The sequence below is a fragment of the Lissotriton vulgaris genome, chromosome 8 (genome assembly GCF_964263255.1).
Source record: "Lissotriton vulgaris chromosome 8, aLisVul1.2, whole genome shotgun sequence".
In the NCBI taxonomy this organism is placed as follows: Eukaryota; Metazoa; Chordata; class Amphibia; order Caudata; family Salamandridae; genus Lissotriton; species Lissotriton vulgaris.
In genome coordinates, this window is record NC_141696.1 from 1,250,843,768 (window position 1) to 1,250,870,542 (window position 26,775).

The 26,775-nt window shown below is 44.8% G+C and overlaps 1 long non-coding RNA gene across 1 annotated transcript in view; it reads left to right on the plus strand.

The window, feature by feature from the left end:
* LOC147698558 (uncharacterized) overlaps positions 1-26,775 on the plus strand; it is a 72,103-nt gene that overhangs the window by 13,745 nt on the left and 31,583 nt on the right. Inside the window, exon 2 of the long non-coding RNA XR_015299211.1 lies at positions 6,691-6,744. This is a non-coding gene — a long non-coding RNA (uncharacterized LOC147698558). The remainder of the gene's footprint in view (positions 1-6,690; positions 6,745-26,775) is intronic.

A 26,775-nucleotide genomic window follows, 5' to 3' on the forward strand; every position in this document is an offset into this window, starting at 1 on the left:
GGTCATAGTTACACTTTTTTGTGATATATGTATCTTATAAATCCTTTGCATGATAGAAACACAATTTTGGTTAGTTTCGGAAACCAGTGTTATAGAACTTGGGCTAGAATATAGAAGTGAAATGTAATTTTTCCATGTCGCAGTGCAGTATTTTTTAAAGAAAGTGTGTGATGAGTTCATGTATGGATGAGCAAAAACATGCATCTTCACATTAAGACTGCTTCAATTAGTCCTGGGGGAGAAATTGAGGAGACTGATCAGAAATGCAGTTGCACCCTCACTTTTGGGGTTTTTCATCTCCCCACCTTATAAAGGCTGTGCTGATGACATTTTGGCAATAACTCTTATCAATAATGTTGTTACAATGTTGTTATTTCTTCTAAAGTACCTTGCTAATTTTGGCTGCTGTGTTTACAATATTTTCTCACTTTCCATGTCGTATTTATTGAAAGGAAAATAAAGATGGAATATTGATTTTCATAAGTTCTTATAACATTTCCCTGTATACTGTGACCTTAGTTGAACTGTTTTAGTTTAGTTTTAGAAATTTTAAAGCAATGCTACAAATCAGTTTGTCTGTATTTGTGGAAACGTCCACAATTGATCACATTTTCAGGTTGTAATTACTTCACTGGAAAACTGATCGTGGAGGGTGACAGCCTCTACATGACCTTTGTGGACCTAAAATCGACATTTGATTTAGTTCCAAGGGAAAAACTTTGGGCTATCCTATCTGATCTGGGGGCGCCCACGTATTTATGCAAGATCCTGAAAAGATTGCATGTGAACAACTATGCCCAAATCAGATATGGGAAGAATGGAGACCTTGATGACCGTATACCCAAAGAGTGGTGTGAGACAGGGGTGTGTTCTGACCCCTACCCTCTTCTGCAATTTTATTAATGGCTAATTAGGAGCTTTGGCAGCGGGAGGGGATCTAGCCGCTCCAAAATTAGCGGGCCACAAGGTATCTGCCTTGATGTTCATAGACAACACTCTCCTGCTGTCAAAATCACCAATGGGTATTCAAAGGGTCTTGGATATCTTCCATCTATTTTGCAAGAATAGGGGCCTGGAAATTAACACCCAGAAAACAAAATATATGGTGTTTAATGCAGGGCATTCCAAGCGACCTAACCCACAATTAGCAGGGGAATTTTTAGAGAGAGTCCCACGATGTGAATATTTGGGATTATCACTTATTGAGAAAATGGAATGGGGTGACCAATTAAGAAGGCCTCTCTTAAGCTGACCCAAACATCTGGGGGCCTTGCTAAACAGCAGAGTAAGTGTGTACACAAGAAGCTGGGGCCGGTGTTGGAAATATACAAGGCGCACGCGAGAGGGGCGACCTTGTATGGTGCAGAGTTATTTGGCCACAGGTTATCCACACAACTTGCTAGGATTGAAAATGATTTTCTTAGACAGTTGATGGGACTTCCCAGGAGTACCCCTCTAACCCGCTCCTAATGGATTTGGGTGTTAGCCCAATGTCCTTGGAGGTCGCGCTTAGACCTCTTCTCGATTGGCGTTGCTTAGGGAGAACCCCAGAATTATCCTTGTACAGGGAGGAATTAAGGGAGGTGGTAAACCTCAGGGGAGCTACAAAAATACCTTTGCTCACCTTTATTAAGAATTCTTTTTTAACTATTGGAAAGGTTGATGTATGGGTTAGCCTGGAAGAGAGCTCCTTGGCCACACCTAGAAAAGTCTTAATAAAAATCTTTAAAGACCATCAGCTCAATTTATTGTTGAGGGGCCCCAGGACAGGCACACTCACATCATCCTTCTTAGAAATCAAACTGCAATACACCTTAGAATCTAGCATTGATGATATACAGACTTCCCTTGCTAACAAACTCTATATGCAGTTCAGGTATGGTGTACTTCCTTTATGTGCTGTTACCTATATATGGGGAGGGAGTTCGACGAAAGACTGCCCGTCGTGTAAAACCTGTAGAGAGACTGATTTGCATGTGCTATTTTTCTGCCTCACCTACAAGGCAATAAGAGCTTGTTGGCTACGACAGCTTTGTAGGAATCTTGGAACCCCTCACTACCTACAGGCTTATAGGATCTTCAAATATGACACTGGCATGCCAATTGTTTACTCAGTTTCCCGCTACCTGTTTTCAATGTGGTGTGCTTGCTGTTTGTTCTAAAGAAAGCCCAAGTCTAAACTACCCACTCCAACTTTTTATAATGATCAATTGTACTGAATTTTAAATGTTTTTATCTATGCTTTTAAGGTCTTGTGAGGCCGAAATAAAGTATCCCTTGACTTAACTTGAAATGTTCTAAAAGTATTATTAACTATTTATTATGAAACAAATTTCTTCACATTGGGCAATTAATTATTTTACTCAATGGGAAATAGAATTAAAGAGTTTGAAGATGATTGCTTTATGAGCATTGTCTTTGTATCGGATCATACATTGAAACTTAAGAAAACAAATGTAACATCAGTAGTATTATTCCCACTCTTGTTCTGGGAGTGGAGAAGAATGAGAAGAGGGAAGGGTGCACAACAAACTTTTTCTATTTATACTTTGCCTAAGGGAACAGGTTATTCATATGTTGCAACATTTTGCTGCAGGTGGAGGAAGTGGTTTCGGTGGTGCATAGACTTTTTGATAGTGATACTGTATCAAGTCAGTGGGAGTTTGAAAGCACTTCAAATTAACTTCATTCCTACTTACTTGTTTATCTTATGGTACAATAACACAATTAATTCAAAAAGTTTGAAAAAAACAAATTATTTGTGATGGGGCGTGGCCAAGAGGTTTGACATGGCAGACACTTTTTAGACGAGCTACGTGGGCTCGTACATTATCCTCCATTAATCCTGGTCATCCGCTTGTCGTTGTGCCATCTCCAGACCTCCCACTACGTACCTGATGCACCGAGGTGCATCAGGAGGTCTGTGCCGCGACAATCGCTACCAGAAACCCGGGGATCAGAATCCTTGCATCTCCTGCTGCTGGGTTGCTGCGGCTCCGGGGCTCGCTTGCGCTGGGACCCGCCCACCGCTTCTGATGATCACGGTGAGTGGCATGGTGATCCCTGTCACCCCAGGCGCCCCATAGGAGTGTCTCCACTGCGTTGGCTGACTGGATTGGCACTGGTGGTGTCCCACTATCGGGAGATCCCGCGGCGTCAGGTTCGGGCCTTTCACGACCCTTCAGCCTGGTGGCCATTTTGGAGGCATGGGGAGCACGCTGCAGCCAGCGGTGGTTAAGCTGCACAACGGGAACATAGTTGAGACTAACACTGGTCCCCCCTTCTGTACAGATGATCTTGTGCTCGGACTGCTGTTTCAAGGGACACTGGTTGCTGTACAGACCTCCTACGGGGGGGCAGCGGTGCCTGTTGGTGCAGACCTCCGACAAGGAGGTGGAGAGTGCACCAGGCTCCCGGGAGATATCAGATACGAGTGGCGTGAAGCTGGGCCCTCTTGGAGCAGCAACAGGGGTGGGAGCTCCTTCCTCTCCCTTAAGCACCTGCCCTTGGACCTTCTGGTGTCCTGTACAACCCCCTCCCTCATGGTACCGGCTGGCCACTGACATTGTGCTGCAAGGGGTTTCCCTTGTTGGAGATCCGGGACAGTGCTGATGAGAGTGTCCACCTGATGGGCTGAAGGTCTCCGGTGGCACTGCCGAGGGACTCTCATAGGAGAGGGCCAGTGTTATATTCCATAGGACGCTCTGGCAGGCACTCCATGTGCGATTGCATGAAGACTCTGCGGCTGGGTGACACAAGCTAGGGGGGCACTGGGCACCTGTGCACGAAGCAGCCAGAATAGGCCTGGTGCCGCTTGGATGCAGATTGCCTCTGGGCCGGTTTTCCCGCCTAACAGATACGTGCCACCCTTGACGACGGGAAGCTTCCTCCAGATTGGCGGCATGCTGAAATCGCTGCCTTCCCCAAGTCTTGCCGGCCCCAAGTCCAATACTCCTCGTATCACCCTATTTCATTGTTAAATATTGAGGCAAAACTGTTGGCCAAAGCATTGGCCAACCGTATTCTCCAATATATGCCAGAACTGGTTCACCCAGACCAGGCTGGCTTTTTGCCCCAGCGGGCTACTCGCCACAATATCCGACGGGTGCATAATGCGATTGCAGCCATTGAATACCTAGAGGGCCCGACGGCCCTGCTTTTAGCTGATATCGACAGAGCATTTGACTCACTGGGATAGACGTATCTGTTTGCTCTCATGTAACGCTTAAACTATGGCCCTGATTTCTGTCTTATATTAAACTCCTATATACTGATCTTTCTGCCTCTGTCTGAATAGCTAGTGGAGTACTTGCTCCTTTCCCTATAGGACGTGGTACCCATCAAGGTTGCCCCCTCTCCACTTATTTATTTGCCTTAGCTATAGTACCGTTAGCCACATGGGTTCTTATCGATGCCCAGGTTAAGGGCTTTGAATGGGGGTTCTCGGATCGGATCGCCTCCATGCTAATGATGTCCTTTTGTTTCTTAAGGATCCGCATAATGCAGATATTCGGCCAGCATACTGGCTTGAATATGAATACTAAGAAATCTATACTGTGGCCGATACGTAGGAGCCTGGATATGGGCGCCTGGATGATGGAGGCTGGCTACCACTAGCTTGAAGTACCTTGGGGTACATCTCTGACACTCAATCGATGTCATGGGAAAAGAACATTGCCCCCATTTGGACGTGCACTCAGGCAGAGATGGAGTTGTGGCAGCATATGCCCCTATCCATACTGGGCAGATCAGTCATTTTAAAATGGTATCCCTTCTTCGTCTCCTTTACCAACTACAGAACCACCCTTTTCATATAGCGCCCTCCTGGTTTCGACAGCTCAGCCGCTTTTTGTGGCACAACCAAGCTGCTACGGTGTCACTTAAGACGTGCTTTCAATCAACCGATCGCAGGGGTATCACGACCCCCGATATCCAATCATACCATGCAGCCTCCCAACTTCTAGTCTTAAACGACTGGTGGTATGGAATTAGCAATGATCAGGGATATCGGGTACAGAAATGGTTGATGGGGGACATGTTGCCACACCGGTTGCTCTACACCCTGAGAGAGCAACGCATGCTGACGCCTGCAACTCGAGTTGACTTTGGTGTGTGGACTGACTTGCTGCTTCGTTGGGTGGCAGCGGCGATTGACTGGGGAGACCCCTCTCTGGCTGAGTGGCCTCATGCCACAGGTAACTGCGCTGGTAGGATTTAAACAATGGGATGCTATAGGTTATCTACCCTGGGAGACGTTATGCATGGTACCACAATTAAATCTTTTTAAGACCTCAGACATGAATACGACATGCCACATGCTCAATTTTACACATATCTGCAGCTGAAACATGCTTTATCTCCATATATTGCTCACCTAGACTCCCTTCCCGAATTCAACCCTATTGAGGCTAAAGTTTTTATGGGGGATTTGGGAAATCATAAAACCGAAAAGATCTACCAAACGCTGGTGACAAACCTCTCCACAACATTAGACCCCCTCAGTGAGAAATGGCAGACTGCCTTGGGCTCCCTGGGCGGTGACGACTGGAGAGAAGCTCTGGAGTCCTCGAGATATGCAGCAATTGCATCCTGTTTTAGGCTTATTCAATTCAGGTATTTACACCGCACCTATTTCACTAAATACCGGCTCTGGAGGGCGGGACTGATCGGCACCTGCAGGTGCCTAAGATGTGATGGTGAGGAGGGTACCCTACTGCATAGTGTTTGGAGCGGGGTCGGTTTTGGTGTGGATTATTGGATGTTTATCTGAAGTGCTGGACAGGGTTATACCCCACTCCCCAAGGCTAGCTCTTCTGAATAATACGGATGAAATTGGGGGCAAATCTATAAAAGACATTTATTGTTCTTGGGTCTTACCCTAGCTAAGAGAGATATTGCTAAAGCATGGAAGGATTTGGCTCCACCCAAATTGAGTGCCTGGAGCGCGGGTCTAGACTGGTGTATGGGGCTGGAACAACCCATTTTTCAAGCGAGTGGATGCCCTCAGAATCACTTTAAAATATGGAAACGATGGGCGGACTATAGGGTCTCTTATTGGCAACACCTCCGCCACACCCTGCTGATATCAAAAATGTACAGAGACGCAGCACAGGGCAGTAAGGATGTACAGCTAGATATGGTGCGGGTGGATGGGCTTGAGGGGCATGACCAGGATATTGTTTTGCGATATATGACACAGAGTTTTAAAATGTTTAGGGCTGTCATTTACATGCTCGAATGGTTCAATCTTTTGTTTTACATTAATTATATAATCGTCACCTGCTCAGTTTACTTGCCCGAATGGTTCCAGCTTTTGTTTTACATTAATTATGTAATTGTCACCTGCTTAGTAATCAATATATGAATACTTGTGTGCTATAACAATTTTCTAATGCCTGCAACTATTATATCTGTTGACTCAATAAAAAGAGTTATGAAAAAATATATATATTATTTGTGATGGTCTTAGTTACATCATGATATGATTACACGCTATAATTCTATTCCTGTTGGAGAGCGCATTTTATATGGTTACAGGGTATGAACTGTATGAGTACAACACTGTTGTTAAGTATAACTTTCCCGTGTCAGGGAACAGCAGTGGATGAGCAAGAACCTGTTTATATATGTTGACTGGAAAATCTAAATACATGATACAGTAGTGTTTGTTCTTTTTCTATCTTTAAACAGAACTTCTTCCCTTCCCTGTGGAAAGAAGATGCCCATCCTGAAAGAGGAGCCAAGGTAAGAGTTTTCTCAAATATGGCCATGATCTACCAGAAGATAATCTACTCTCCATGATGAACAATGGAAGGCAAGATTGTGACACAGTATGTGGTGCTTCTGTCACCATGCAAACTATTTTACATCAGCAGCAGAGAACATTTCCCTATTCCACTTTGAGGAATGGAGGAAGAAAAGATGTAGGCAAAAATGATCAACATAATGCTTCTCAACAAAATAGAGGGTTTGTATTTTATTCAGTGATAACAGATTAACTATCATTCCTCTGTTTTAAACAAGCATGTGAGTGTGACGGCGAATGAGAAAAATGGATGGAATTCACTTTATGCTACCACAGGGGAAAGTGGGATGAAGACGCTCATGTCCACTCCTGGTTGATGATTTGGTTATGGACAAGGGCACATAATTTCCCAGTCATGGCATGACTCTTTTGTAAAACAGATGTCAATGTGATCTTATTGGCCTGTATTACAATATCATATTTTGTTCTACTGAAGCATTTATGCCTATCCTTAAAAATGCAATGGAGTGCAAGCCCACACTCACCCGCTGCGGGTCAGAACCACTACACTTAACTTCTGCCTCACTCATGTTCACTGCTTTTGCATATCAGTGAGTTAGTCCTGTGTACTTTTGTTCTAATTTCTCTTTAAAATGGCATTTCTATTTCACTTTATTGTACTGTGATCGGGTGGATAATTTGACAGACACTGCCTTTTGTACTAGTGTTGCTGTCACCGTACATACAATTGTAACCTCTTGCTTATCATTTAGTCAAGGTGCTCGAATCTGGTCTGCACAGTAACACCTGGAAGTACATATTTTGATCTAAAGTAGCCATAAAGGCCCAGAACATTGTTTTAGAACAACAGGTGAACATTTAGTCTGTTTTAGTGGAAGAGCTCCTCAAGCGCCATAGCGTGGTAGTTTGAGACATAGGATCTGAATGCGTCACATATTCTGACCCTGACCTTTGAGTAGATCCTGCAAGTTCCACGCAATGCTATTTAGCGTTCAGCATCAACCTAAAAAGCTTTCTCACCAACCTTAGTGATAAGTCACTTTACAGAAATGTTCACATGGGTAAAGGATTTGGCTATGGTGGATGGCAAGAGAAGGATTTCCCTTGTTCAAGTCAAATGACCAAGTATTTTGCTCTGATGTAATAACTATCAAATGTGAGCCAACCCAATCACTGTAGCCCTTATTCAGCAGATCCCTTTGAGGAAGATCTAGTGTGACTAGTATTGACCTATCTCGGTGCACTGGCTTGTTATGCTGGTGAAGCTGTGTACAGTCACTGATAACAGCCTTTCAAAATGGGTATCAAATCTTTAAAATTGGCAAAGAGCCCGGGAAATGATGGCCTTCTGGCCGCATTTTATAAGAAATATGCGCACATTTTGGAAAACCGCCTTTTGGAGGTGTACAATGAGGCCTTTCAGCGTCGGACCCTTCTGTCCAATGAAAGAAGCATTGGTAGTTATGCTATCCAAGGCAGATAGAGATGCACATTATACAGGGTCATACAGACCCATATCCCTACTGAATATTGACATGAAGGTCCTTAGCGGGATCATGGCAGCACAATTGCCACCGTACATGCAGCGTATAGTTCATTCTGATCAGGTGGGCTTTATCCCTAATCGTAGTACGACCCTTAACTTACGACGATTGTCCCACATTTGGCATTTACCTGTGTTTCACCAGGAGGAGTGCGCCCTGGTACTCTTAGATATTGAGCAAGCATTCAACTCAGAAGGGTGGGTGTATCTTTGGGAAGTCTTGCAGGCCATAGGGGTCGGGGCTCAATTTTCGAAATGGGTGCAGCTTTTATACTCAGAACCTTGTGACAGGATCAGAGTGGGAGGACTGGTTTCATGGGCCTTTCGCCTAAAACGGGGCACCAAACAGGGAAGTCCCTTAAAAGCATTATTTTTTGCCGTGGCAATAGAGCCCCTGCCGGCGAACTTGCAAATGGGGGTGGAAGCATTTGGGATCAAGTGGGGGGAGACTAATTATGTGGTGTCCATGTATTTGGACAACACCTTAGTGTATGTCTGGGATCCGTTAGTTGTAGTTCCGACCCTGCATCCTGGAGGGGTTTGGCCATGTGTCAGGCCTGCGGATTAACCCTGGAAAATCCAAGCTGGTCCCGCTTGGGAAACGTCCTGGTGAAGGATTAACAGAGGTAGGGCTCCCATGGGTGAGGACGGCTACCCGATACCAGGGAGTTAGATTAGCGGAAGCAGACGACCAATATCTGGCACTTAACATCTGTAGTGTTGTAGGGTCTGAGAGGCTTGGTGCGATTTTGGCGGGAGCTGCTTATGTCACTTATGGGGAGTTTAGCTCTGATAAAAATGGTGGACCTGCCTAGATGCCTGTATGTAATGCAACACTCTTTCTCTAGAATCCCCCAACACTTTGTAATGACCTGGATAAGCTATTAACAGACTTATTGTGGGGACCCAAACGCAAACGGTCAGTGTGGCCACTTTACAGAGAATGGTGGGAAATGGAGGGTTAGAGGTTCCATGTTTGGAATATTACTAGGCAGCCTCGAAATTACAACATGCAATACACTGGCTGGATGGGGATGACAATTGGGATAAGGCCCTGCTTGCGGGGACCTTTGGAGAGAGAAAGTAAGCTACAAAACCGAATGCCCTGCTCAACGCGCAGCGGACGCGCGCTGGCAAGGCTTTAGCTCGCTTTTCTCTAATTTTGCACTATCAGGAACTGTATGTTTTAACGCTGCTACATTTTTTATTTATATTGCAATATTTGCACAATTGTACCCGCACTGAGTGTTTTTACATGTCACAAACTCCTTCTTTGCTGTCCCTGATTTGGTCGCCCCTTCCCGGTCCTCCACGGGTTTCGTCCGGTTTGAGTGAAGGGAGGATTAGGTGAGTTCCGGTTTGAGGGTGGTTAGCGCTCTAGTGGTCGCGCTCCCCCTCTACAAAACCGGATACCCTGCTCAATGCGCAGCGGGCATGTGCAGCGGGCAAGTCCGTCTGCGCCCATCCGCGCCAGGACGCCACCAGGAGCCAGGAACCCTACCGGTTCCTCACATATTTTGGTAATAATGTATAGAATCTCATACTCCTTTAAGGCATTGCAAAATGTAAGGCTTGAACTCTCAAACCTCAGCGGGGATCCCGCTAAGATACATCCACAGCCTCGGTTAACACCTGAAGGCCCTTTTTCTTCTATCCATTGCCAATTCAAATGCAGCTCCCCTAGTAGTACGACAGCCTCAACAGGTAGCTCGTCCCCACCTATCCATGTCCCCAAAGCAGTCTCCCCCGCCCACCAGAACCTGGGAAAGAGCCTAAGAAATCCATCAAAGGATGGAAGAGAGTTTCATGTAATGTGAGATCCCTCCCTAAACATTCTATAGAAATATGGGATTTACTCACCTCAGCAAATCCAGATTTAGGATTTTTGACTGAGACTTGGCTCAAACCACATTCCACCCCTGCTATCACTCTAGCACTCCCTCCTAGTTACAGGCTAATTAGGGTGGACAGACCATCAAAAGTGGGTGGTGGCATTGCTTTAATCCACAAAGAAGGCATTGCAGTCTCATTACTTGAGCAATGCAGCAACATCAATATAGAAATCATGGTCTTCTCCATTGACTTACACCCCTAGCTTAGCTGGCAAGGGGCCTTAGTATATCGGCCCCCCGGTCTGCTGGCAGAATTTTCTATCCAGCTTGCAGAAATGATCGCTCCCTACATAATTTCAACTAACAAATTCTTGCTGTTGGGTGACTTCAATGTGCATAGTGAATGTGAAGCCTTCTCTGACGCTTATGCTTTTCCCCCCTTTGCCATGATCCAGAGAGTCCTTCAGAAAATGAGACATCAACACTCTTCAATTGTCCTAGTTACTCCCTTTTGCCATCCCAGGCCTGGTTCCCCACTAATCTGGACCTTGCTTACGACCTCCCCTTCCTTCCCTCCCAGACCTTCTTACAGACGGTCAAATTCACCCTCTTGTTCAAACAGGGAATTTGAAAGTTCTTGCCTGGAGAGTGTCAGGAGATCCAATGATCTTGCAGGACTTTCGTCGATAGCTTCAACTCTCCTCTGAGAATCTTGGGCCCCTGGGACACACTACCGGTATAACAACATTTGGAAAGTTTGGTTGCGTAGGTGCTTGGAAAGGAACCTGGATTCCGTGGAAGCACCTATCATTGACATAGTTAATTTCCTTGTGGAACAATTCAAAAGGGGTTTTAGTTATAGATCTATCAACTGTTATAGATCAGCTATTTCTGCAGGTCATGCTCTGGTCAACGGTAAAACGGTAGGTAATAATGCCATTATTTGTAGAATCCTTAAGAGTATCAGACTAAGGAGACCTCTAAAACCGAGATATCAATCTCTGTGGGATGTCAAGTTAGTTCTTGATCTTTTCTCTAGTTGGCCTGATAATACCATTTTGAACAGAAAGATCCTTTCCATCAAACTGGCTACACTTCTTTGCCTAATATCTTGCCGTAGGGTCTCTGATGTTAAAGCTCTTGATATTTCTTATAGATCCTATAACGTGTTTGGAGTCAAATTTGAACTGTATAGAAGAACCAAGACCATGTGTGACTCTATTTTCTACCCACGTTTCGATATATGTAAAGAACTATGTGTTGTAGACTGTATGAAAGAATTTGACTTCAGAATGAATGCTCTTCACCCCTCCGGTGTAAATCAGTTACTTATCTCCTTCGTTAAGCCTCACAAAGGTATTACCTCAGCCTCTATTGCTAGATGGGTTAAAATTGTTATGAACCTTGCAGGTATCGATCTGAATATTTTCAAACCACATTCTATCAGGGGTGCAATGGCCAGTAAGTCCATCTGTTCCGGTGGTAAGTTGGATGATATTCTTAAAGGAGCTGATTGATCTAATTCTAGAACTTTTGCTCAACACTATTGCAAACCAATCCCTCATATGTCTGATGTTGTCTTACAAGGCTACCAATATGCATAATGGTAGCCGCCGGTCTTGTAATGAAATTGAGATTCTCCTATTACCATGACTAGAAAATCTGGATTTCATTAAAGACTCGGAGTCTAACATTATCCCTCCCAACCTTTCCCTTGGGTGGTTGTTCATACATACAGTATACATTTTATTTTTTCAATTCATTATGTATTTTTTATATATATTTATGTCTTGCTTATTATTGTATGTTTATCATAAATGCTTGCATTTTTCTCTTAAATGTGCTTCATCACAGTATTTATCTTCTCTTTTACTGTTATCCTTCTTGGACTATTCATATCTGTTCTCCTTTTTTTCAGATAACCTCTCATAACTTCATGGTTTTGATCTTCTGAGCAGTTCATTCAACGTTCATCTTTACTTCTCTTGTGGTGGCTTATGGAATTGTACTGACTCTTCCTAAAGTTTATGGGAATTTCCCTTCTATTCACCACATTTAAAAGAGGCTGGTTGTTATGTGCTTATGCCTTTTATATGTTTGCTAATGTTCTATTGTGGAACCTTTGCTTTATGATGTATGCGGCTGCATTAAAAGTGATATGCATAATGTTAGCCTCCGAGTCTTTTATGAAATCCAGATTCTTTAGTCATGGTAATAGGAGAATTGCAATTTCGACTAACAAATTCTTGCTGTTGGGTGACTTCAATGTGCATAGTGAATGTGAAGCCTTCTCTGACACATCGTTGCTCCTGGCAGACCCAGCTCTCCTTGGCCTCACAAAGCTCTATGTTGGCCCAACTTATTCCGCGGGGCACACAGTGGACATCATCTTTTCTAACGCCTCCTGCATCCAGTGTGAACCCCCTCAACTTTTGATGTGGTCAGATCACTCATCCATTGAATTCACTATTCAAGGTCATAGCATGACTACCATCTCTATTGCTAATGCCCCCAGCACCCACCGTCAATGGCATACGATCTCACCTGATAGCTTCCAGGCAGCTTTCTTGCCAACCTGGGAAACCGAAGCCAAACCCACCCATGTTGAGGAGGGTCTAGCCAGGCTTAACTCGCAGATCACCAGGACCATCGATTTACTGGCGCCACTCAAATCATTCTCTAACATACCCAGTCACACTCAATCAGCATGGTTCTCGCCGGAGCTGCGCGCTGAAAAACAAAAGAGTAAAAACTTGGAGAGACGTTGGCGTAGGTCCCATGCACTGAGGGACAAAGATATATATTCAAGAATGCATTCTCCTGCTATCATAAAAATGTTTATTGCCCATCAGTTAACTAAAGCAGAGAGCACACCGAAAACACTATTTCAGATACTGAAATCCTTTATTTGTCTTAAGGCCTGTGAAAATCCTGAGACTGTGTCTCAAGCCCTTTGTGATGACATCGCTCAGTATTAAAAAAAAAAATTAGATCTTATCTATGATAAGACCGCCCCCTCGGGGAGTCAACAACTGATTACCTCTTCTCCTACTTCTATTGATTTGACCACTCCACAACTGCTCAACAGTTTTCCTCCTATGTCAAATGAGGTGGCAGCTGCCTTACTTCGCGCGGGCAAATCTGGCTCTACCCATAGATATCATCCCAGCAAAAGTTGCCTCCTCCCTTTACAATAAACTATCCACATCAGTAGGCACCATACTAAACCTTTCCATGGAAGAAGGACATCTTTCACGGGCCTGGAAGGCGGCTCAGGTCATCCCCATTCGAAAAAAACACCAAGGCTTCCATGAAAGAACTATCCAATGTCCGCCCCATCTGCCTATTACCTCATCTCAGCAAAATCTTGGAAAAATATATTAACCAACATCTATCTGCCCATGTCGAAAATATTAGTTGTTTGGACCTCTCCCAATCTGGTTTTAGGCCCAATTACAGCACAGAGTTGGTCCTACTTGAGGTCACGGATAACATCAGAATGACCAAAAGTGGCCACTACACCATTCTTGGGCTGTTGAATCTCTCTGCAGCATTCGACATGGTGTCGCATCCCATTCTGATGAGGAGACTGAAGGAGATTGGACTTAGTGGAACTTGGCCTTGCAGTGGATGACTAGCTTCCTGTCCTATCGTACTCAGACCGTCAATATGGGTCCTTTCCGGTCAAAGACAATGGAATTGACCAAGGGTGTCCCCCAGCGCTCTTGTTTGAGCCCTACATTGTTTAATATTTATATTGCCCCCTTGGCCAACATTCTTAGGTCCCATGGTTTTCTGCCCATTTCTTATATTTCTCTTCTTCTTTGAGAACTCTTACAAGCAAATAGGTCAGCTATGACCCATGTGTGGCGGACGAATCTCACTGCTCGAGTTGCTGAAGAGCTCCCACCCCTATCCCTTAAATGCACCAGTTATAGCTTATACATTTTAACAAAAAAGACTGTTCTAGAAAATTATGCCAATCTTGCATGTTGAAAAAAAAAGTGGGAAGTCCCTAAAGGAGGCCCCCCTGGGAAGGCCGTGCCAGCCTAGATCCAGTCCTTCCTTTAGCTTCTCTCATCTCCTGCAGGTACTCCTGTGTCTTAATCTCAGATGTAAACATTTGCGCTTTCCCACTTGAGATGACTTTAAACTGAGCTGGTTACCGTAGAAATGCCTCACAGCCGATCCCCTGAAAGGGAGTTATCATTTGCCGGAGCCTCCATCTTCTTTCCATCGTAATATGGCAGAAGTCTGGATGAGCAAAGAAAGTGTGCCCCTCAAATGAACGCTTTGCATCCAGCCTTGCTCTGTCCATTATTGCCTGTCCTAGGAGAAAGTTGCCTATAAAAACGAAAACTGCCCTGGGTCGTTGGTCCGCTGCGTTGTTTCTTCTCTTTATCATCGGAAAGCGATGTGCACGTTGGACCTCGATATCCCAATTCAGTGGGAAAGATTGGGAAATGCTCCTTTCAGGAGATTCACAACAATAGATCATATAGTATCCCCTTCAATGTTTTCCACAAGATCCAGCAGTCTAACATTGTTTCTCCTCTGATGGTTTTCAAATTCTTCTAATTTCCAGGGCACATCCTCTGCTTGCTTGTCCTGGGTCTCTCTGTGCTGTTGGAGCTTTCCAACCTCTTCTTCCAAAGTTGCAGTTCTCTCTTCGACTTGAGTTACCATTTCTGCAATGTCGATGCATAGTTTGTTCACCTTCCGCAGGGACCTCTGCAGTTTTTTAGTGGCTTGGTGAGCCCTGCGGCTTTTCGCGGTGAAAGAGCTCCACGGCAGCTCTCACTGCAGTCAGCCGGCGGCCATCTTGCTCCTAGGGCCAAGTCTTCAAATGATGTGTGGATAAGCGCGATTGTGCAGGCTTGCTTAAATTAATTTGCGCCACTGCTGTTTGCCAACAAAGGGGGAGCAGACATGCTGGTGGGAAACAAGGCAGGGTATCCTGGGGGAGCAGAAACCAACAATGAGGAAGAGTGAAATGCATAGTTCTGTTTGTAGTTTTTCAACCACTCCTTTTTGTATTCTAGTGGTATAGCACTGAATAAATACGTAAACTTTGGTCCGACTGACATTTTGATTATATTCGATTTTCCCATAAAGGTTAGCAAAATACCACCCCAGACTTTGAGAAGCTTCCTTCTCTTCCAGGGGATCCTCATCAATAGTCATAAGCATTAGAATATTCCCGCCCATGCGCGGGACCCCGGAAACAATATATTATATGTGCCCCACATATATATAGACATATATATATACATATATATATATATATATATAAAAATAAGCAATTGCAGCCAAATAAAACAGCAGAGCTGGAATATGCTGTGAAGAATTTCCACCATACATGTATATTTGCATTAAAAACATGAGAAACAACACCAATGCTTGTTTAGAAACTGTTTAATGCTTAGAAAACAGTAGAAATTCTTATAACACACTGTAAGCATATACAGCTCCCAGGCTGCATTGCAAATACCCAGTCTAAAAAGACTGAAAAGCTAACTTGTAGCTGTACGTACTAAAACTGACGCTGTGCCTTTAAGGCACCTCTGCCCCTAGCTTCCCATCATGCCTCAGGGGTTACAGTTAGGTCAGTTGTTCTTTACGGCTCCTTCAGGAAGGACCCTGGATACACAGCTCCACATTTTTCTGCCTTTTTCAGTCAGAAAATCTTCTAGAGAACAATTTTTTGCTTTACTTTGACTTTTAACATCAGGGTCAAGTAAATAACTGCTTAGCAGTCGATTTTTTGTGAGGTTTTCCTTATTTGATGATTGCCCTTCTTGTGGCCACAAGAAGGCAAAAACAGACTCTCATGAGGGCTGTATTTTATGCTTGCCAGAGGATCATGATCCTAAAGACTGTTCACATTGTAAAAATCTGTCTGACAGAACTCTTAAGGACAGAGAGAGGAACAGGCTCTATGGTCTGGCCCAGAGATCCATGAGGGGAAGATCTCCTGAGAGGAAGAGTTCAAAGAGACCCAGAACTCCCTCCAAAGGCAAGTCAGAGCGTCCATCAACCTCAGCACCGGGCTTGGCGCTGAAAAAACAACATCTGATGGACAGTTCGAGACAAAAAGCTCCGTCGACGTCGGGACCGGCGTCGATGAGGGAATCGTCGTCGAAAAGAAGATCTCCGACGACGAAGAAAGCTCCGCCGTCGTCAACTAGGCGACGATCGGCGTTGAGAGAAGCCACGAGATCACCGTCGACGAGAAGATCGACGTCAAGACGTAAGTCACCTCCGCCGTCGTCAACCAGGCGACGATCGGCGTCGAGGGACAGATCACACTCGCCGTCGTCTCAACGTCGACAGGCTGCTAAGAGTGTGACACCTCCGCCGACGTCTCCACGGAGGCGCTCGGCGTCGAGGAACAAGAGCCCCCTCGGACGCTCGCCGTCGAGGAAGGGATCACCGTCGACGGCGCGTCGGCGCTCGACGTCGAGGATGTCCGATCCTCCGCTGTCGCCACATGTCAGGTCGACGTCGAGGGCATCGTCGACGACAGGACAAGGTTGATTGACATCTCCGTCACCGACAGACCAACGTCGGTCGACGTCGAGACCTCCGTCGACGGCAGGGCAACGCCGTTCGACGTCAAGACCTCGATCGACGGCAGAGCAACGCCGTTCGACGTCGATACCTCCGTTGAAGGCAGGACGACGCCGTTCGACGTCGAGGGAGAAGACTCCGTCGTCGGCTCATCATCGCCGATCGACGTCGAGGGACCACAGGTCAACGTCGAGGCGTTCGACGTCGAAGGTTATCACTCCGTCGACGCCGCAGAGGCGTTCGACGTCGAGGGAAAGATTTTTGAGACGTCGTCCAACACCGGTGAGACAAAGATCTCCTTCAGTGCCTTCGACAGTCCTAGTGACACAATCTGCTTCTCACCATTCCCCCTCGGGTACCTCTGGTTCATCGAGGTCCTCTTCTAGGAGTAGGAGTCCGGTGCGAAAGACACCCCAGCGGAGACTCTCGCCAAGATGGTATGGTCCATTGAGTAAATGGAAGGATTCTGGAGCGACGGAGAGACTACGAAGGTACTTAAGTCCAGCCCACAGGTCCCCTCTTCAGCAGCTGGCAGAAGAGGCTGACAGACAGAGTCCTACCAGCTCACGAGAGAGGAGAGCGGACAGGTCGCATACCCCCAGGGTCTCCCGATCACCAAGGAGGGAGCAACCCAGATCTCGAACACCGAGAAGGGAGGTACGGGCGGAGAGATCGAGATCTCCACGAAGGGAGCATCAGAGAGAATCACGTTCTCCTCGAAGGGAAGAACGACCAAGAAGATCACCAGTGAGGAAGGAGAAATCTCACCACAGGAGAAGGAGAACTCCATCATCCTCCTCTTCATTTTCATCTAGATCTTCTAAAGGGGATTACTCTCCAACGCTGGCAGACAGCCCTCGCTCCAGAGCTTCCCCGCTTGACGACGTCAACACGTATCTGGACGTCTTACAAAGAGGGGCTCACAAACTTAATATAGAGATGGCTGTTCCAGAGGTTTCCACTACTGTGATTTTTGAGACCCTTCGTCACAAATCATATAAACGGCCTTTGCTCCCATTGGTTCCAGGGATAATGTACCCAATCAAAGAGGTTTTCCTCACGCCAGCAACGATCAGGGCGGTACCGGCACGTATCCAGAAGAAATACAGGCCGGCCGACTCAGATCCTATCTTTTTTAAGGGAGAGCCTGCGGCGGACTCAGTTATAGTAGCCTCAGCTAAGAAGAATCACACAGTCTCCCCTTCTTCTTCAGTTCCTCCTGACAAAGACAGCAAGACGCAAGATTCTTGGGGACGCAGGGTATGCAGCACAGCAGCTTCATCCCTGAAAGTCTCTAGTGCATCAGCCCTTCTCGGAAGGTACGATAGAGCCCTATGGGACTCCATGGAACGATTCAAAGAGAAATTGCCCAAGGAGGACCAGAAGGACTTCGAGGAGACAGTGACTGAGGGCTGTTTGGTGGCGAACCAAATGATTAGTTCATCTGCAGATAACGCCCTTCTAGCAGGACATGCCTACTCACATGGAGTATGTGCGAGGAGATCTTCTTGGCTGCGTTTGACTGGTCTCAAACCAGATGCCCAGCAGCGCATCCTCAATCTATCTTTTTCAGGATCATCACTCTTCAGGGAACATGCCGATCAGGAAATGACCCGCATGAAGACAGAGTTGGACACAGTGAAGGCGGTTGGTCTGGAGAAAAAGAAAGAGCCGTTCAAACGACGCTTCAAGACCAACAAGAACCGGGGAGGCCAACAGAGGTTTCAAACCCCTCAATGGTCTCAAAACAAGCCACAAGGGAAGGCGCAATACAGAGGAGGAAAATCAGGCAGAGGCAGAGGCGGACATCATCAGTCCTCTACCACGCCTAGAGGAGGCAAGGCCTGAGCAGTGGCTTCCTCTGGCGCCGTTACCCACTCCAGTGGGAGGAAGTGCTGCGCAACATCTGGCAGAGTGGGTCAGCATCACAAAAGATCGGTGGGTGCTGAATATACTGCGCAATGGATATGCGCTACGTTTCCGGAAGAAACCACAACTGATTCCTCCAAAAAAGACTCGCTCGTACCAACTAAAGCTCCTCAAAAGGGAGGTGAGCGTCCTCTTAAAGAAAAACGCAATCGAAGAAGTACCCCCATCCCAAAGAGGGAAAGGAGTGTATTCAAGATATTTCCCAGTCCCCAAAAGAGATCAAGAGGACAAGTTCAGACCGATTTTGGATCTTCGAATCCTCAACAAGTTGGTGGTCAAAGAGAAGTTTCGCATGTTGGCACTTCACCAAATATGTCCTCATCTACAAATTGGAGATTGGATGTGTTCGGTGGATTTACAAGACGCGTACTTCCACATTCCTATAACACCAGGTCATCGGAAGTACTTGAGATTTCTGGTAGGGAACAAGCATTACCAGTACAAAGTGCTTCCCTTCGGACTCAAATCCGCACCAAGGGTATTCACCAAGTGCATGGCAGTGGTAGCGGCATGTCTACACAAAAAAGGTCTCTTTGTGTACCCATATCTAGACGACTGGCTCCTGAAGAGTCCGTCCCCTCGTCAAGCCACCGAAGACTGTCACCTGTGTCTCCAACAACTACACAGGCTCGGCCTCCACGTGAACACAGAAAAGTCAGTCCTGCAGCCCACGCAAACTATCCACTATCTGGGAGCAGTTCTAGACACAAAGTTAGGAAGAGCGTTTCCTTCGCAGGAGAGACTATCTTCCATGGGGCAGAAATGCAAAAAGTTACTTCATTGTCCTCGTCCAAAGGTGAGAAAAGTAGCGTCTCTATTGGGCTCCATGGCGTCCTGCATCTTCCTAATACCGAACGCCAGGTTGAGGATGCGGCCTCTACAAGAGTCTGTGGAAGATCAGTGGGACCAAGCGACAGGAGAATGGGAGGATCGAATCATCCTGTCTCAAGCAGCACTGACCTCAATACAGTGGTGGACTCACCCTCGGAATGTCCTGCAGGGAGTCCTTTTTCAGCAACCTCTTCCTTTGCTGTCTGTGGTAACGGACGCATCTCTAGAAGGCTGGGGTGCTCACATGGGTCATCTTCAGATTCAGGGTCGCTGGTCGACCAACCTCCAGACATACCACATCAACATGCTGGAGCTTTGAGCAGTTCATCTGGCGCTCAAAGCGTTCCTTCCAGCATTAACAACGGACAAAATCCTGGTTCAGACGGACAACACTACAACTATGTTCTATCTGATCAAGCAGGGAGGAACTCGATCTCGCCCTCTGTCTCTGGAGGCCCAGACAATCTGGCACTGGCTTCTGGCTCGGGGACTGTCGGTGGTGGCAGTGCACCTTCCAGGCGAGCTAAACACAAAAGCAGACGCGCTCAGCAGGCACTTCGAAGATCAGCCAGACTGGGTGCTAAACGACGAAGTAGTCGAAGAACTCTTCAGTTGCTGGGGTCGTCCAGACATAGACTTATTTGCGGACGACGAAAACACCAAATGCCACGCCTTCGCGTCCAGGTTCCACCGGCCAGGGACGCAAGGGAACGCTCTCCTGCTGGAGTGGACAGAAATGTTCGCCTATGCGTTTCCTCCTCTGGCACTGATTCCGAAGGTGGTGGACAAGCTCATCAGATCGAGCATGGACATGATCCTAATTGCTCCGGATTGGCCGCGACAATGGTGGTATCCAGACCTGTTACATCTGTCGCTGTGTCCACACAGACGCCTGCCGTGCAGGCCGGACCTGTTGAGCAAAATGAACGGGAGGATCCTGCATCCCAACCTCCCATCGCTGAACCTGACTGCATGGCTCCTGAGGTCTTGCAATATGGGCACTTAAATCTGCCTCCGGAATGTATGCATATTTTAAGAGAGGCAAAGAGACCTTCCACAAGGGCGTCTTATGCGTTCAAGTGGAAAAGATTTTTCATTTGGTGTAAGGACCATGGCTTTGATCCCACCAAAGGACAAGAAGAGGTAGTCCTTCCCTACCTCCTTTACTTGGCTACATCAGGGTTAAAATACGCTTCTATTAGAGTTCATCTATCCGCCATAGTAGCGTACAGAAAATCACCTACACAAACATCGTTTTTTCAAGTCCCAGTGGTTAAGGATTTCCTTCAGGGATTAAAGAAGGTCTATCCCCCTGTGAGAAATCCTTCTCCTCCCTGGGAGTTGAACCTGGTGCTCTCCAGGCTGATGTCTACACCGTTTGAGCCTATACACAAGGCCTCCTTGCAGCATCTCACTTGGAAGGCGGCCTTCTTGGTGGCAATAACCTCTGCGCGCAGGGTTAGCGAGATACAAGCACTCTGCACCAAGGAACCTTACACTGTGTTTCACCACAACAGAGTAGTAATGAGGGCTCATCCATCTTTCCTTCCAAAGGTGGTATCGGATTTTCATATAAATCAAACGATTACCCTTCCTTCGTTCTTTCCTAACCCATCGACCCCAGCTGAGAGGTCGTTGCACTCGTTGGATCTTAAACGGGTGCTAAAGTTTTACCTAGAAAAAACGAAGGACACCAGAAAGACAGACCAACTCTTTGTCAATTATGGTTCAATGAGGACTGGGTTTGCAGCAGCCAAGAGATCCATCTCCAGATGGATTGTCTCATGTATCAAACTAGCATACCAGCTAGCTGGCAAACCTTTGTTACAATCACCCAAAGCTCATTCCACTAGAGGGAAAGCAGCCACAATAGCGTTTTTGCATGACATTCCTATGTTGGTAATATGCAAGGCTGCGACATGGAAATCAGTCCATACCTTGACGAGGCATTATTGCCTGGAGTCTGATTCCAGAGCGGAGTCTCAAGTAGGGCAAGCCTCCTTGAGAAACCTATTTGGGTAGAATAAGGCCTACGGATTTGAATGTTATCTGTTGATTCCTTTGCCCGCAGGGATGAGGTGAGGCTCGCTACTCTATTCTAATGCTTATGACTATTGATGAGGATCCCCTGGAAGAGAAGGATTAGTTACTTACCTGTAATCCTAGTTCTCTTCCAGGGGTATCCTCATCAAAGTCATAAGCAACCCTCCCGCCTCCCCGGGCAAAGGACTTTGTTTATTAAATAGGAGATGTTTTAACCTGTTATTACCATGGTTTGGTTTTCAGTCTCCGAAAAGAACAACTGACCTAACTGTAACACCTGAGGCATGATGGGAAGCTAGGGGCAGAGGTGCCTTAAAGGCACAGCGTCAGTTTTAGTACATACAGCTACAAGTTAGCTTTTCAGTCTTTTTAGACAGGGTATTTGCAATGCAGCCTGGGAGCTGTATATGCTTACAGTGTGTTATAAGAATTTCTACTGTTTTCTAAGCATTAAAACAGTTTCTAAACAAGCATTGGTGTTGTTTCTCATGTTTTTAATGCAAATATACATGTATGGTGGAAATTCTTCACAGCATATTCCAGCTCTGCTGTTTTATTTGGCTGCAATTGCTTATTTATATATATATATATATATATATATGTATATATATATATGTCTATATATATGTGGGGCACATATAATATATTGTTTCCGGGGTCCCGCGCATGGGCGGGAATATTCTAATGCTTATGACTTTGATGAGGATACCCCTGGAAGAGAACTAGGATTACAGGTAAGTAACTAATCCTTCCTTACTACCCCCAGGAGCTATAAAAATGTACACTGGTTATTGTTTGAATATCTTGTACTAAGTCTATACTTTATTTTTTCTTTCACCAGGAAGTTTTTAGAGTCATGATTCCATTCTAAGATTTTGGATTTTGTTTGATTGATCATTTATCCTGAGACTTTTCCAAACTGGTCCATGACCTCCACGATTGTTGGAAGTGTAGTCGCTAAATTTCAAGTAAATAACATCAGGCCATCGGCATACAGGGCCACTTTTTTCTCCCAGACTTGGTATATAAATGGTGTACTCTCCTGATTTATTCATAGTAAACTAGCCAGCATGTCTGCTTTTTATAGAGAGATACTGATTACTCACTCTAAAGTTCAAAACAAAAATCAACAAAATGTTTAGCAAATTAGGGCGATCAGTGTGCATGCCCCAAGAATTTTTGCCTGGGATGATTCTGAATTATTAGACATTTTAACATCGTATCAGAAAATCAATCAGTTTCACATGTCGGATGCTCAATGCATTTCGGCACTCTTTGTCCCTTAAGCAGGCGCCACTCTTTGTCTCTTAAGCAGGCGCCTAGGTGGGAAACATAAAAACTACAATGTACAGATATGCAAGAGTACATAGTTATATTCAAATGTGCATCCATGTGAACTCAACCGCATATGTGCAAACATGCACAAAAATTACTTGCAAGGTTTTTGGTGTGTTTGTCTGTGTAAGTGGGCGACAATCTAACCATGTAACGAGTGCTCACCAAAACATGCCAAAAGAGTCACTAGATTTTGTGTGGGTCAAGCCTGTCAGCACAAAGGGTTCAGTGGACTTCAATCATTGTGTTGCTTAGGGATATGTGCCATCATGCACAATTATGTGTGCATCCAAATGAGGACATCTATGTCATCCAGGTTCAGCGATTACAAGAGCATGTTTCTGCCAATTTACGAAATATACGCAGTATACGTAATCTAATGTCACAGTGCCTCTGTTGAGGCTGGGCTTACAGCCACTGTCACCGATGCTGGAAAAAAGTAATAAAAAATGAACATGCTAACTGTGACTTAATAGCCAGGTGACAAATTGCTAGTTGGTCAAGCTAGAAGATCATTGCGCATCCTACCTCTTAATGCAGTTAAAGTTGCCGGAAACCAAACCTCATGAATCCTGAGCATGTACAAAAAGCCAATAGACAGATCTTTGGTTCTCTGTAAAGTGACCAACAAAAATTGTCAAACTGTGCACTCTGCACGAAAAAAATGACAACATTGGCATCTGTTCACTTACTTCAGAACGGGAAAATTTCAAACTTTATTTTGGTTAATCTGCGGTAATGAAATGCCATGAGCCTTCAAAGATCACCCGCGGGTTTTAGAGTAATAGCCCATAGTTTTCAAGGTTTCCAAAAGGTAACATACAAAAGTTACCTGGCTGTTGTGATAATCGTGGCAGAAAAATGGCACAATTGGAACCCTAAAATTACTTACTTCAGCATGAATTCAATAGTTTCCCATCTCGGCATGAACGGCAAATGCTGTTTTGGAATCTATAAAGAGTGCAGAGGCTCAAGGTAATTAAAAACCTGTAAACAATGTTATGGCAATATACTCTTGTGGTCATTTTACTTTGATGCTTGCAGAAAAACATGACCGCCATGCCTTGTTGGAGCAGAATCGATGTTGGGTGAATCTAGTACTGAGAAGTGCAATAACACCATTTGCAAGATTTGCGATACGTCCATTCATTTGTGTTTAACCTGAGAGAATATATTGTTATGCCAATGAGTGACCAAGATTAAAAAAACTTAAATATACAAAAACTGCTCCTCCAGTCCTCTACGTCTAATACGTGACACTGGTGCTATGCTTGTCGAGCTGCACTTCTTGGTGTGAGTACTCATCGTGAGTGTGTCATGTATAAGCAAGCTGAAGAAACGCTCCCGACTGCCCCAAAATAAATTCTGGTGGATGCAAGTGAATGTGAGTATTCTATAAACACAAATACAAATAAAATAATGTCCAACTGCTGCCATGAGTCTAAGTATGCACTGTCCCTTTTGTGTAATACAGAATCAACATGCTGTTACTTGTAAAACAAACTTATACTTAACAGTAATATGAACTTGCTAGCGGAGCATAATCACTATAATAGACATTACAAGATGATTCACAAGGATTACCGCAGATCTTCAATAAAATTCAAATACATTCAACCTTTATCTCTGGTACAGGTTCTGTTTTGCAAGTCCATATACCTGAATTGAAAGAAGTGTGTTGGACACCATAAAAATGTTTTTAAAAAGTACACATTAGAAAGAAAATTATAATACCAACAATGCACATTTACACTTGCTTAGAGTGTAAGCTGCCTCTATAGCTAATGTGAATTTTGGAATGCAAATCAGTGCAATTGGATTGGAGTACAGAGGTGTATTAACAATCATCAAAATATTGCACTAAGTGTCTGCTTTTTAAACACAAATGCCAGTGTAATCTTACTTTACTATATTGTTATACCAAGTTATTCATTCTACTGGAGCGTGTATGACTATCCTTAAAAATGCAACAAAGTGCACGTGCACTGTCCTCATTGAGCAGTCTCCATCACCACACTTTACCTCAGCCTCATCAGTTTTAAGTTCTTTTGCAAATGTGTGAGGCAATCCATAGTTTCTCTTGTTCTTGTTTATCTTTATGATTGAATTTCTCCTTCAGTCCCTCGTTTTATTGTACTGTGATCTGGTGGGGATATTGAGAGACACTACCTTCTGTACTAGTGTCAATGTGACCAAACTCACAATTGGAACCTCTTGCTTCTCATTGAGTCAAGGTGCTCACATCTGATCAGCACTGTAGCAGCTAGAAATACATTTTTAGATCTAAAATTGACATACAGTTCAAATCTTTGGTCATAGATCCTTACAACAGGTGAATATGTAATCTGAGGTTTATGAAGGGTTCCTCAAGTGCCATAACGCACTGATTTGAGCCATAGGTTCTGGGTCTGTCACATAGTCTAATCCGCAAAAAAAAACAATTGATGCACGGAATGCTTCATATTGCAACCATCACTGCTGGACAATGCAGACATTCACCCCCAGTCACAAGGATCTGGGTTTAATCCATCATTCTTTTGCTCACCACACCACCCCAGTTTGGACCCAGCCATATGCAAATCAGTCTTGACCCTGTTCCTTATGAGAACAGTCGAACCCGAACTGCCAAGCGAGGTCCTCCCTGGACCGGAAATAAGCATTCTGGGACCAGTTTCAGGGCATTACCCTTCATCAGCCAGGCTAGCTTGAATCCAGTGGTGTGGTGAGCACGGGACCCACGTCTGGGCATACCCTTCCCACTTAGTCTGATCCGGCCCACTGAGAAGATCCTTCAAGTTTCTCAAGATACTATTCAGTGTTAAAATTTCAACCTGAAAAAACTTTCATATTAACCTCAATAACGAGTTACTTTAAAGAACTTTTTACCTGGCAAAGAGATAGGGTATGGTGGATGTCAGGGGAAGGATTTCTCTTTCTCAACTCAACTAACTAAACAGCATTACTCTGATGTAACAACAATCAAATATGATCCAATCCAGTCACTTAAGCCAATCCCTTTGAAGAAGATATAGTGTGTTTAGTCTTTGACCTATCTCCGTGCACTGGCTTGGTAATACTAGTGAAACTGTGTACAGTCACTGATAGCCCTTCAAAATCTTCTTTTTCATTCTGCACGGTGCACTCTTCCAGCATTATTTCACGAAGACCGGGATCAGCCATTCCTTTGAATGGGTAGAATATGACTGCGACTACCTCTCAACGCTGATATTATAGGTGAAAACAACTACCCACAGGCTTGAGAGCACGTTCAGTTTTATCTTTGACTTCTAGTTAGTGGATGGGGTTTCATAGCTTAAAATGATAATCATTGTGTCTTCTGGTCATAGTTACACTTTTTTGTGATATATGTATCTTATAAATCCTTTGCATGATAGAAACACAATTTTGGTTAGTTTCGGAAACCAGTGTTATAGAACTTGGGCTAGAATATAGAAGTGAAATGTAATTTTTCCATGTCGCAGTGCAGTATTTTTTAAAGAAAGTGTGTGATGAGTTCATGTATGGATGAGCAAAAACATGCATCTTCCCATTAAGACTGCTTCAATTAGGCCTGGGGGAGAAATTGAGGAGACCGATCAGAAATGCAGTCGCACCCTCACTTTTGGGGTTTTTCATCTCCCCACCTTATAAAGGCTGTGCTGATGACATTTTGGCAATAACTCTTATCAATAATGTTGTTACAATGTTGTTATTTCTTCTAAAGGCCCTTGCTAATTTTGGCTGCTGTGCTTACAATATTTTCTCACTTTCCATGTCGTATTTATTGAAAGGAAAATAAAGATGGAATATTGATTTTCATAAGTTCTTATAACATTTCCCTGTATACTGTGACCTTAGTTGGACTGTTTTAGTTTAGTTTTAGAAATTTTAAAGCAATGCTACAAATCAGTTTGTCTGTATTTGTG